The sequence below is a fragment of the Scyliorhinus torazame genome, chromosome 24, assembly GCF_047496885.1.
Source record: "Scyliorhinus torazame isolate Kashiwa2021f chromosome 24, sScyTor2.1, whole genome shotgun sequence".
NCBI lineage: Eukaryota > Metazoa > Chordata > Chondrichthyes > Carcharhiniformes > Scyliorhinidae > Scyliorhinus > Scyliorhinus torazame.
In genome coordinates, this window is record NC_092730.1 from 45,551,144 (window position 1) to 45,564,021 (window position 12,878).

Sequence of the window (12,878 nt, forward strand, 5' to 3'; positions counted from 1 at the left end):
CTTCTGGAAAGCAGCCAAACTATCATATTTTAATTTACTGGTTTATTTCTATTATGAAAAGCCAGATCTGTTTTAATAGCGTTTCACTACATCAACAACTGTGTAATGCCGAGTTATCGTCCTGTCGATCTTTATACGTTGTTTACAAAGTCCCATCATTTAGTGACTGCTCGTTGACGCTTTGGCCTCTGACTCGTTCATACTCGGCGTTGTAGCTGGATTTGGAGAGAAGAGAAATCCAAAACCTCCCTTTGCATTTATGTTCGGGTTTACTCTCAATAATCGATCAGTTTATTTGGAGCACCCCGGTGGTGGGAAAACTCCATTTCAATACTGACACTAGCTCCAAACTGCTCACTCCACTTTTAACACTGAGGAAGCGGGAGCAGTCTGCAATGGGAACAAATGTTATTGTTTGCAGATGGCTCTAAAATAGACACAGCCGACGGCTGAAAGCGTTTTAAACAGCAGCCGGATTAAACCTGTGGAGACAGTTAACGTTTCGGATCTAAACGTCCCTTCTACAGATCTTAAACGTTTCTCTCCACAGATGCTCCCAGACATGCTGAATTTATCCAGCATTTTCTCATTAATTCACATTTGCAGCATCCGCATTATTTTGCTTTAATTTATTTTGGGTTTGTTCTGTTAGAGAGAAAACCCGAAATCAGAAACTGACAGATAAAGGGAAACTGGAGACTCGGGAAAGAGAGAGAATCCAACAATCTTATACTCAAAACTCAATGATTTATTCACATGTTTTACGGTCCCTGTTCAATTTTATCTCTTATGTTTTCGCCCTCTTTTAAGCTTTGAAATAAATATTCGGTTGGAATCTGAACATTTGGCGCCCAAACTTTCCGCCCTCAGCACCGTGGAGTCTCCTGATTGGTGCTTCAAACAGACATCTGATTGGTCAGTTTGTGCCAGGCTCCACAATGTTGTTCAGATAACCAATCAGCAATGTGTGCACCGCCATTCCTCCTGAAGCTATAAGAGAAGTGAATGTGGGCGGGTTTCCTCATTCTGTGGGAAAGTGTTTGTGACATTGGGACAATGTCTGGAAGAGGAAAGACCGGCGGTAAAGCTCGGGCCAAGGCCAAGTCTCGCTCCTCCCGGGCTGGACTGCAGTTCCCGGTGGGCCGTGTTCACAGGCACCTGAGAAAGGGCAACTATGCGCAGCGTGTGGGGGCCGGAGCCCCGGTCTATCTGGCTGCTGTGCTCGAGTATCTGACCGCTGAAATCCTCGAGCTGGTCGGCAACGCGGCCCGCGACAACAAGAAGACCCGCATCATCCCCAGGCACCTGCAGCTGGCCGTCCGCAACGACGAGGAGCTCAACAAGCTGCTGGGAGGGGTGACCATCGCTCAGGGCGGGGTGCTGCCTAATATCCAGGCCGTGCTGCTGCCCAAGAAAACCAGCGCTGGCGCCGGCAAGAAGTGAAGCGACCATTCTTTAATCTAATAACCCAAAGGCTCTTTTCAGAGCCACTCACTTTATCTGAAAAAGGGTGACCTGTTCTCGATCCGCTTAGTGCCGTGTTTGTGAGAATTTCCCAGAGGCTTCCGGCTGGAATGAGCTTCCCCTGTATGGTTGGTATTTGCCGGGGGACGGCAGTTTTAGCGGGCAGGCCCTGCAATGGGTTTGCGGAGTTTCAGAATTAATTCCCGCTCTCATTGCAATGTCCTTACTCGTAAACCAGCTCAATGTGTTATTCTGCTGCCATTCTAAGGTCAGTGCTCAATGTGAGGATTTGGGCGGCTCTGAAAAGAGCCTTTGGGTTTTGTTAAATTGTCAAATTGATTTCCTCAGCCGCCGAATCCATAGAGAGTGCGGCCCTGGCGTTTGAGAGCGTAAACCACATCCATGGCGGTGACGGTCTTGCGCTTGGCGTGTTCAGTGTAGGTGACCGCGTCCCTGATCACATTCTCCAGGAAAACCTTCAGCACCCCGCGAGTCTCCTCATAGATCAAACCCGAGATGCGCTTGACGCCGCCACGGCGAGCCAGGCGGCGGATTGCTGGTTTGGTGATGCCCTGGATGTTATCACGAAGCACTTTGCGGTGCCGCTTTGCTCCGCCTTTGCCCAGTCCTTTGCCTCCTTTCCCTCTGCCAGACATGATGCTTGTTCAGTCAAATCGCTGCTGAATGAGCGACGAGCTACTGCTCTTTCCTTTATTATACAGCCCGCCCCGACCTGGCTGAGAGAGAGAGGCGGGGAGCAGACTGAGTGACAGAGGGAGCAGTGAAATGTCTTTGATCAGCCAGCTCCTCCTCCTGCCTGCTCCAACCCACATTTTATATTCCAAACAGAAGTGAAAAGAGGGCGCTGAACAACACGTACAACTGCAACATGATGGGCTGGACAGTGGTCAGCACTGCTGCCTCACAGCGCCAGGGACCCTGGTTCACTCTGACCCTGACATTCTGTGTCTGTGTGGGTTTCCTCCCACAGTCAAAGATACGCAGGTTCGGTGGATTGGCCATGCTAAATTAGCCCTTTGTGTCTCGGTGTGTGTGTTAAGTGGAGTTGCGAGGGAGTGTGCCTGGGTAGGTTTGCTCTTTCAGGGAGTCGCTGTGGACTGAATGGCCTCCTGCACTGTAGTAATTATATGGGAAAGATCTCGGTGTTGCTGGACGTGGCGCAGGTCTGGCCCATTCCCCAGTCCTGCGCGCAGCAGTCACCCGAGTCATCATCAGGTTCATCTGGAGATCACAGGGACCCATATACAAACAGAAGGGACAGCATGTACAAATCTCTGGATAATGGAGGGGGAAACATACACAAGGCCGGTCTCCCCCTGATGTCCACCTTTGTGTGTGACTACATCAAGCTGTGCATGTACCCCCGGTACACAAACACCAAGTGTCACTACGTACTGAGGTTCTACCTGTCCCCGGTGTTACGAACGATGGGTCTGGCCTCATTGCCTCAGGATGCTCTGGTAGTTGGACCGTGTGGTAACACCTGTCCCTCATGGAAACATTTGTTCAGGAAAACACCTTTGACCACAAGGCGATCAAGCAGTGGTCTGCACGTAATGTCCTCGAGGCCCTTAGGGAAAAAGAGACGGTGGATCATGTCAGATGGTTCCCCTGAGCGGACTCTCAGAGGCATCTGGCAGATCATCTCATCACCAGAACGTTCAAACAAGCACCAAGCCCCAGCTTGGCTGGTGGTGAGCAGGACTCTCCCGGCAGATCCTTCCTGCACTCCCGAAGTCTCAACGCCGTCACACGCTGCCCTCGAAGTGGCTGGGGGGGGGGGGGGGGGGGGCGCGCGCGAAACGGTCACTCACCTCCATGTGGAATGTGCCTTTCCAAATAAGGTCTGGAGAGTGAAAGTTCATGGATGACACCAAGGTTGGTGGGAGTGGCAGAGAGTGTTGAGGATTGTCAGAGGATACAGCAGGACATACATAGGATGGAGACTTGGGCAGAGAAATGGCAAATGGAGTTTAATCTGGACAAACGGGAGGTAATGCATTTTGGTAGGTTTAACATAAGAGGGGAAATATACCGTTAATGGCAAAACTCTTAGGAATATAGAAAGTCGGAGAGATCTGGACACGCAGGTCCACAGATCTTTGAAGGTGGCAATGGAAGTGGACAAGTTCGTCAACAAAGCAGACGGAATGCCAGCTTTCATTGGACGGGGCATTAAGTATAAAAACTGGCAAGTTATGCTACAGCTGTATAGAACCTTGGTAAGGACGCACTTGGAATATTGTGCACAATTCTGGCCGCCATCTTACCAGAAGGCTGTGCAGGCTTTGGAGAGGATGCAGAGGAGGTTTAACAGGCTGTTGCCTGGTCTGGAAAGTGAGCTTTATGGAGAGGCCGAATAGACTAGGACTGTTTTCATTAGAAAGACGGAGGTGTGATCTGATAAAGGCCGACCAAATTATGAGCGGCATGGATAGAGTGAATGGGCAGGCAATCTTTCCCAGGGTGGAGGGGCCAGTCTCCAGGGGGCATAGATTTAAGGTGTACAGGGTAAAGTTTACAGAGGATGTGCGAGGCAGGTTTTTTTACACAGACAGTGGGGAGAGCATGGACCGCGTTGCCAGGGGAGGTTGTGGAAGCAGCTACATTACGGCGGTCAAAAATCAACTTGACAAACACATGGATCGGGTGTGTAGAGAGGGATACGGCACAAGGAAGTGCTGAGGGTTTTGGCAAAGTTTGGTATCATGACCGGTACAGGTTTGGACGGCCGAAGGTCCTGCTCCTGTGCTGTATTGTTCTTTGTTTGAGAGATGCAGTGGGATTTGTCCAGGTTCAGCCCGAGCAGCTCTGTGACACAGGACTCTGTGCTCTATGGGCTATTCCCAGGTACACACTGAGACAAACATCAACTGCTGCTGGAGGATCATAAACTCGGTGAAAGACTCTCTTTGGTCTGCCCGTAACCTGTTGATCTTCCAGGGTAAAGAATTGGCCTCGACTGAGTGTTGCAGACTGGCACATTCCAAAGTCCAGGACTACGTGCTGAGGGACTCACTCAAGCTTGGGGTACCCGGCACCAAGGCTCAATGGAGAAAGGCCACTGTGATGTGGAAAGGCCACTGTGTAAGTTCTTGCAGCAAATGTACACCAAGAGGCTGGTAACCGGGTAAAACCCCGGGTCTGTGTGAGTAACACTAAAGAGGGGCTGGTAACTGTGTAAAATCCACCTCGTATGTGTGATTAACACTAAATGTTTAAAATTATTGAAGCTTTACAGGGTGGAACATGACTGATGTAAATATTTTGAGAAGAATTGTAATGTAAATATTGAAATGTGTGTAATGTCCTCATTATCCAACTGAAGAAATTCAAGTAAATCTGGACCTCTGGAGAAAATGTAAATATTATTGTACGAAACGATGTTATTGTGATGACAATTTGAAATGTTTGACCATGTTTATTTCAAGGGATTTTATAAATGAAGTATATTTTTGAAAATAAATTGTGTGCTTCTATGAAAAATGAAGTCAGTCAGTGAAATGGTAGTTTGCAGAAAGTGTGAGTTTGAGGGGCTGAGTGACAGTGTAATAACAAACAAGCTGCAGGCAATGACTGCAAATTGAATCTCTCATTGGGACAAACACACAGCTACAAAGGTGATTGGTTGAGCCCGAGGGCGCAGGGCCATTTGCAGCCACACACACAGTCCCCCCAACACGGGCTCTATAGGAGGTTTTGATCCATTTGCGATGACGGTGAAATGGGGAATTGATTCTCAACGCGGAATTGCTTGGGGTCTGCGCATGCCCGGCGTAACGGCTTGCCTGTCGCCATTCAGATATTTAGAGCGCATGCGCAACCCCTATCCAGCTCACTCCATTTTGTCAGTGAGTGGAATCGCTTTGTTGAAACTGAATGAAATGTCAATGTCAGGGCCCAGGACAGCGAGGAAACAGCGTTCTCATTGCAGCAGCACCTCCATTTGGGAGTGTGAGCAAAGAGGCTCAGAGATCATTACTGACTCGGGGGGAGTTCAGTGAGAATCGGGGGCTGTTTGCAAGAGGCGCAGCGGAGCACGATCTTGTTCCGGGATTGGAGTGAGCGGGGGGAATGGGAGAGCTTTTTCTGGGCCTGGCCTATTGTCTGATTCTGGGTTAGGATTTGGAGAGTATTTTCTTTCTTTTACTGATTATCAGTTGAAACAATCGATTGATCTATCATTGGCCTCATCTGACCCTAATTTACAAGAAATTTGTTTTCTTCTTCCTCGTTCAACAGATGAAAAGATGAGTTCCAAGATGATGATGATGATTCCTCAGCAACATAAATGTACAGCCGTCTCCTTCTAACTGACTGTAAGTACAATATTAATCCAACATTGCAGAGACACAGACACAACATCAGCTCCACCGTCACAGTGCAGAAGCAGTCAGATTCGCAGAGACCTCAAGTCCCAGATAAACATGTCCAATCCAACAGTCCTCATTATCCAATTGAAGAAATTCAAGTAGATCTGGACTTCGGGAGAAAATGTAAATATTATTTACAGATACACGAGAGGGCAGGTGGGATAATTTTCCACGATTCACCCCTACTCTCTCATGGAATGTTGGATCAACTTTTGACAACAGCGTTTCATCTGTAAAGTAATCTGTATAGTATTAATTAGGCTATAGATTCAGCAATCAATGTGCAAGCATCCATTGGCACTTTTTTGTAACTTTCTTAGTTTAAAATATATCAGAAGCAAAGCACTTGAATAAGGCATTAACAGAAAAATGATACATTTAAATTGTTCTCCAAAGGGACACTTATCAAATTGTCAGGCCATCCTTTCATCTCACAAGTTGTGAACCTTTGGTACAAGTAAAAGGTCGGATAGTACAGATTATTGAAAAGTGCAGAAATAATCATAAACTTCTACCGAGACACCTCCCAAAACAAAATATTAAATTCCAATCCAAATATCTCACACAATCTCAGATATAATGGTACAGTGTCATTCTCATGAAACAGACATGGAAATAGATCATTTAACATATCAATGTTATCACTAAAAGTAATAATGGAGGATGAATACTGAACAGAATGTTCACCCTTAACTCACAAAACAGATATTGACAAGTACAGAAAACACAGTAAAATCTTGCACATCAGAGAGGTGGACAGACTGAGATTACCTGTCCTCTCGTGTATCTGTAAATAATATTACAGATAGAGATTAAACCCAGAATCCCATAACAGAGACATACAGCTACAAATGCAAGCACAGAGACAGAGTGTTAGTGAGTCAAATTAATTTCCCCCCTAACACTTGACCCATAACAGAGACAGACAGCTACCATGGAGAACACACTCACACATTCAGACACCAACAACTGAGCAAGAAGCAGTAAAATATGCCATATATCATAAATAGACAGTGAGGGTAAAACACACACTCACGTTTTCTCATGCACATGCTCACTCACAAGTAACTTAGCAGGAAGCACTATATATGCTGTGAATATCACAGGGAGTCTGAGGGTGAAACTCACACACACCAATAACTGAGCATTAAGCAGTAAAATAAGTCATATATCGCACACAGAAACAGAGAGGTTTATACACACTCACTCACACTCTGTCTCTCACACACTCTCTCTCACACACATCCATGCACTATCTCTCCCACACACTCACAAATCAATAACTGAGCAGTAATCAAGAATATATTAATTGTATATCACAGAGACTGTGAGGTTAATACACACTCACTCACACTCTCTCTCTCACACACACACACATTCTCCCTCTCTCACACACACACACACCAGTCACTGAGCAGTAATCAATTAAATATGCAATATATACCACAGAGATACAGTGAGGGTAAAACATGCACTCACTCTCTCACTCATACTCTCTCACTCATACTCTCTCACTCAGTCACACAGCAGTAACTGAGCAGTAAGCTGTAAAATATGTGAGTGTGTGTGCTTTACCCTCACTGTCTCTCTATGATGTATAACACATATTTTACAGCTTACTGCTCAGTTACTGCTGTGTGACTGAGTGAGTGTGACTGAGAGAGTGAGTGCATGTTTTACCCTCGCTGTATCTCTGTGGTATATATTGCATATTTAATTGATTACTGCTCAGTGACTGGAGTGTGTGTGTGTGAGAGGGAGAGAGTGTGTGTGTGCTGTCAGCAGTAAAATATTTGTTATAAATCAGAGAGAATCAGTGAGAGTCTTTTTTTTAAATCATTGAATTTACAGTGCAGAAGGAGGCCATTCAGCCCATCGAGCCTGTACCAGCTCTTGGAAAGAGCATCCTACTTAATCCCACACCTCCACCCTATCCCCATAACCCAGTAACCCCACCAAACACTAAGGGAAATTTTGGACACTAAGGGCAATTTATCATGGCCAATCCACCTAAGCTGCACATCTTTGGATTTTGGGAGGAAACCTGAGCACCCGGAGAAAACCCACGCACATACGGGGAGGATGTGCAGACTCCGCACAGACAGTGACCCAAGCCGGAATCGAACCTGGGACTCTGGAGCTGTGAAGCAATTGTGCTATCCACAATGCTACCGTGCTGCCCTTTTTAAGAAACAGATAGATTTAGCACTCGGGACGAAGTGTATCAAAGGGGATGGGGTGGGGGGGGGGGTAAAACACTCTCTCTCATAGAAACCCTACAGTGCAGAAGGAGGCCATTCAACCCATCGAGTCTGCATTGACCTTTTGAATGAGCATGCTACCCGAAGACCAATCTCCCACCATCTCCTTGTAACCCTACCAAGGGACAGTTTAGCATATTGAATCCACCTAACCTGCACATCTTTGGACTGTGGGAGGAAACTGGAGCACCCGGAGGAAACCCAAACTCCGCACAGACAGGCGCCTGAGATCAGAATCAAACCCAGCCTCTGGTGCTGTGAGGCAGCAGTGCTAACCACTGTGCCACCCTGCTGCCCATCAGCAGCACATCCACTTTTCACCCTGTTGCTCTCACACACATTCACCATCCCTCACACATGCTCACAGACTCACCCTCTCACACACACTCTCTCACACCAGGAATTGAGCCATAAGCAGTAAAGTATGTGTAATACATCACAGAGAGGCAGTGAGGATAAAACTTACACTCAATCTCTCTCACACACACAGTGGCACTCACACACACCATTAACTGAGCAGTACGCTGTAAAATATGTGTCTATTTCATAGAGAGACAGTGAGGATAAAAATCTCACCCACACTCCCTCCCTCTCACACACACTATCTCACTCATGCTCTCCCACACACACATTAATTGAGCAGTAAGCTGTAAAATATTTGTTATATATCACAGAAAAACACACACTCGCACACTGTCTCACACACACGCTATCTCTCACACACAGATGCTCCCTCTCTCATACACACGCACAGACTCTCTTTCACACACACTCAGTCACTCTCACTCACACACATACCAGTCAGTAAGCAGTTAAATATGTCTAACACATTAACACAACAATGACTGAGCAGTAAGATATGTTTTATTTCATAGAAACACTGAGCATAAAACTCACACTTTCACTCACACACTCTCACTCACCAGCAACAGTGGTACAATAATCATTAAATATCAACTCTGTCTCTCTCTCCTCTCTCTCTCTCTCTCACACACCCATTCACTCTCACACACCAGTAACTGAGCAGTAAGTATTAAAATATGTGAAATATATCATGGAGAGACATTAAGGATAAAACTCGCACACACTCTCACTCACCAGTAACAGTGGTACAATAATCATTAAATATCAACTCTGTCTCTCTCTCCTCTCTCTCACTCTCTCTCACACACACCCATTCACTCTCACACACCAGTAACTGAGCAGTAAGTATTAAAATATGTGATATGTATCATGGAGAGACATTAAGGATAAAACTCGCACACACTCTCTCTCACACGCCGGTAACTGAACAGTAAGAATAAACACACACACAGTCACTAATATACTCACACACTCTCGCTCACACACCCACACACCAGTAACTGAACAGTAAGCAGTAAAATATTCATTATATATCGCAGAGAGACATTGAGGTTAATATGACTCTATCTTCTAATAATCTTTATTGTCACAAGTAGGCTTCCATTAACACGGCAATGAAGTTCCTGTGAAAATTCCCTAGTCACCAGATTCTGGCACCTGTTTGGGTACAGGGGATTGGAGAGTGGCGAATGTCGTGCCCCTGTTCAAAAAAAGGAACTAGGGATAACCCTGGGAATTACAGGCCAGTTAGTCTTACTTCGGTGGTAGGCAAAGTAATGGAAAGGGTACTGAAGGATAGGATTTCTGAGCATCTGGAAAGACACTGCTTGATTAGGGATAGTCAGCACGGATTTGTGGGGGGTAGGTCTTGCCTTACAAATCTTATTGAATTCTTTGAGGAGGTGACCAAGCATGTGGATGAAGGTAAAGCAGTGGATGTAGTGTACATGAATTTTAGTAAGGCATTTGATAAAGTTCCCCATGGTAGGCTTATGCAGAAAGTAAGGAGGCATGGGATAGTGGGAAATTTGGCCAGTTGGATAACGAACTGGCTAACCGATAGAAGTCAGAGAGTGGTGGTGGATGGCAAATATTCAGCCTGGATCCCAGTTACCAGTGGCGTACCGCAGGGATCAGTTCTGGGTCCTCTGCTGTTTGTGATTTTCATTAATGACTTGGATGAGGGAGTTGAAGGGTGGGTCAGTAAATTTGCAGACGATACGAAGATTGGTGGAGTTGTGGATAGTAAGGAGGGCTGTTGTCGGCTGCAAAGAGACATAGGATGCAGAGCTGGGCTGAGAAGTGGCAGATGGAGTTTAACCCGGAAAAGTGTGAGGTTGTCCATTTTGGAAGGACAAATATGAATGCGGAATATAGGGTTAACGGTAGAGTTCTTGGCAATGTGGAGGAGCAGAGAGATCTTGGGGTCTATGTTTATACATCTTTGAAAGTTGCCACTCAAGTGGATAGAGCTGTGAAGAAGGCCTATGGTGTGCTCGCGTTCATTAACAGAGGGATTGAATTTAAGAGCCGTGAGGTGATGATGCAGCTGTACAAAACTTTGGTAAGGCCACATTTGGAGTACTGTGTACAGTTCTGGTCGGCTCATTTTAGGAAGGATGTGGAAGCTCTGGAAAAGGTGCAAAGAAGATTTACCAGGATGTTGCCTGGAATGGAGAATAGGTCTTACGAGGAAAGGTTGAGGGTGCTAGGCCTTTTCTCATTAGAGCGGCGAAGGATGAGGGGCGACTTGATAGAGGTTTATAAGATGATCCGGGGAATAGATAGAGTAGACAGTCAGAGACTTTTTCCCCGGGTGGATCAAACCATTACAAGGGGACATAAATTTAAGGTGAAAGGTGGAAGATATAGGAGGGATATCAGAGGTAGGTTCTTTACCCAGAGAGTAGTGGGGGCATGGAATGCACTGCCTGTGGAAGTAGTTGAGTCGGAAACATTAGGGACCTTCAAGCAGCTATTGGATAGGTACATGGATGACGGTAAAATGATATAGTGTAGATTTATTTGTTCTTAAGGGCAGCACGGTAGCATTGTGGATAGCGCAATTGCTTCACAGCTCCATGGTCCCAGGTTCGATTCCGGATTGGGTCATTGTCTGTGCGGAGTCTGCACGTCCTCTCCGTGTCTGCGTGGGTTTCCTCCGGGTGCTCCGGTTTCCTCCCACAGTCCAAAGATGTGCGGGTTAGGTGAATTGGCCAATGATAAATTGCCCTTAATGTCCAAATTGCCCTTGGTGTTGGGTGGAGGTGTTGAGTTTGGGTATGGTGCTCTTTCCAAGAGCCGGTGCAGACTCAAAGGGCCGAATGGCCTCCTTCTGTACTGTTAATTCAATGATAATCTATGATTAATCTAGGACAAAGGTTCGGCACAACATCGTGGGCCGAAGGGCCTGTTCTGTGCTGTATTTTCTATGTGCTATGTTCTATGTACACGGAGGGAGAATTCAGAATGTCCAAATTACCTAACAGCACGTCTTTTGGGACTATCTATCCATGAGTGTGTGTAGTAACCTCACTGTCTGTGATATATAATGAATATTCTTATGCTTCCTGCTCAGTTACAGGTCTGTGTGTGTGAGAGAGAGTGTGTGCGAGAGATAGTGAGTGTTGAGAGTGAGAGTGTGTCTTTACCCTCACTGTCTCTTTATGCTATATAACTCATATTTACTTCTCTCACACACATTCTCTCTCTCACACACTCGTACACTATCTCATTCACACACTCACACCAGTAACTGAGCGGAAAAATATGCATTATATATCACAGAGAGACAGTGAGGGTAAAACACACACTCTCACTCTATTTGTCTGGCAAACACTAACTCTCCCACACACTCACGCTCTCTCTCTCACTCTTGCTCCTTCTCTCACAGACTCTCTCTCACATACACACTAGTCACTGAGCAGTAAGCAGTTAAATATGCGTTTTATATCACAGAGGGTCAGTGGGGGTAAAACACACATTCGCACACCAGTAACTGAGCAGTAAAATATGTGTTTTTTATCACCGAGACAATGAAGGTAAAACACACACACTCGCACAGACTATTTCTCCCACTCAGACACTCCCAAACACACACTGACACATTCTCTCACACACACTCTCATATTCACATACTCTCATATTCACACACTCTCACAACAGTAACTGAGCAGTGAGCAGTAAAATATGCATCACATATCACAGAGACAGTGATGGTCAAACACATTCTCGCTCTCTCTCTCACACACTCACCACACACCCCAGTAACTGAGCAGCAAAATATGTGTTATATATCAAAGAGAGACAATGAGGGTTAAATACACATAGACTCACAGGCTCGCACACCCACTCTCTCAAGCACACCCACTCTCTCAAGCACACCCGCTCTCTCTCAAGCACACCCGCTCTCTCTCACGCACAACCGCTCTCTCTCACGCACAACCGCTCTCTCTCACGCACACCCGCTCTCTCTCAAGCACACCCGCTCTCACACACACCCACTCTCCTCATGCACACCCGCTCTCTCTCTCGCACACCCGCTCTCTCTCACGCACACCCACTCTGAAACATATCAGTGACTGAGCAGCAGACACTAATATATGCATTATATATCACAGAGACAGTGAGGAGAAAACTGACACCCACACACACACTTCTGCTCACACTCTCTCTCTCTCACACACACACACACCGGTAACTGAATATTACAATGTGTTAGACATCACTGAGAGATCTCACACACTCTCTCACTCACACACACTCTCACACACGCCAGTAAGCATCATATATCACGGAGAAACAATGAGGGCAAATCACACCTTCACACTCTCATACAGGCACTATCTCTCACACACACTCATGCTCTCTCACACACACCAGACACTGAGCAGTA

At 46.2% G+C, this 12,878-nt stretch overlaps 1 protein-coding gene across 2 annotated transcripts in view; it reads left to right on the forward strand.

The window, feature by feature from the left end:
* Positions 1-5,402: 5,402 nt before the first annotated feature.
* The window catches only part of LOC140400039 (histone H2B-like), a 34,850-nt gene continuing 27,374 nt past the window's right edge, over positions 5,403-12,878 (forward strand). For both annotated transcript variants that reach the window (XR_011937993.1, XM_072489521.1), the window contains exons 1-2: positions 5,403-5,602; positions 5,728-5,804. The gene's annotated coding sequence lies outside the window, so the exon portion shown is untranslated. The remainder of the gene's footprint in view (positions 5,603-5,727; positions 5,805-12,878) is intronic.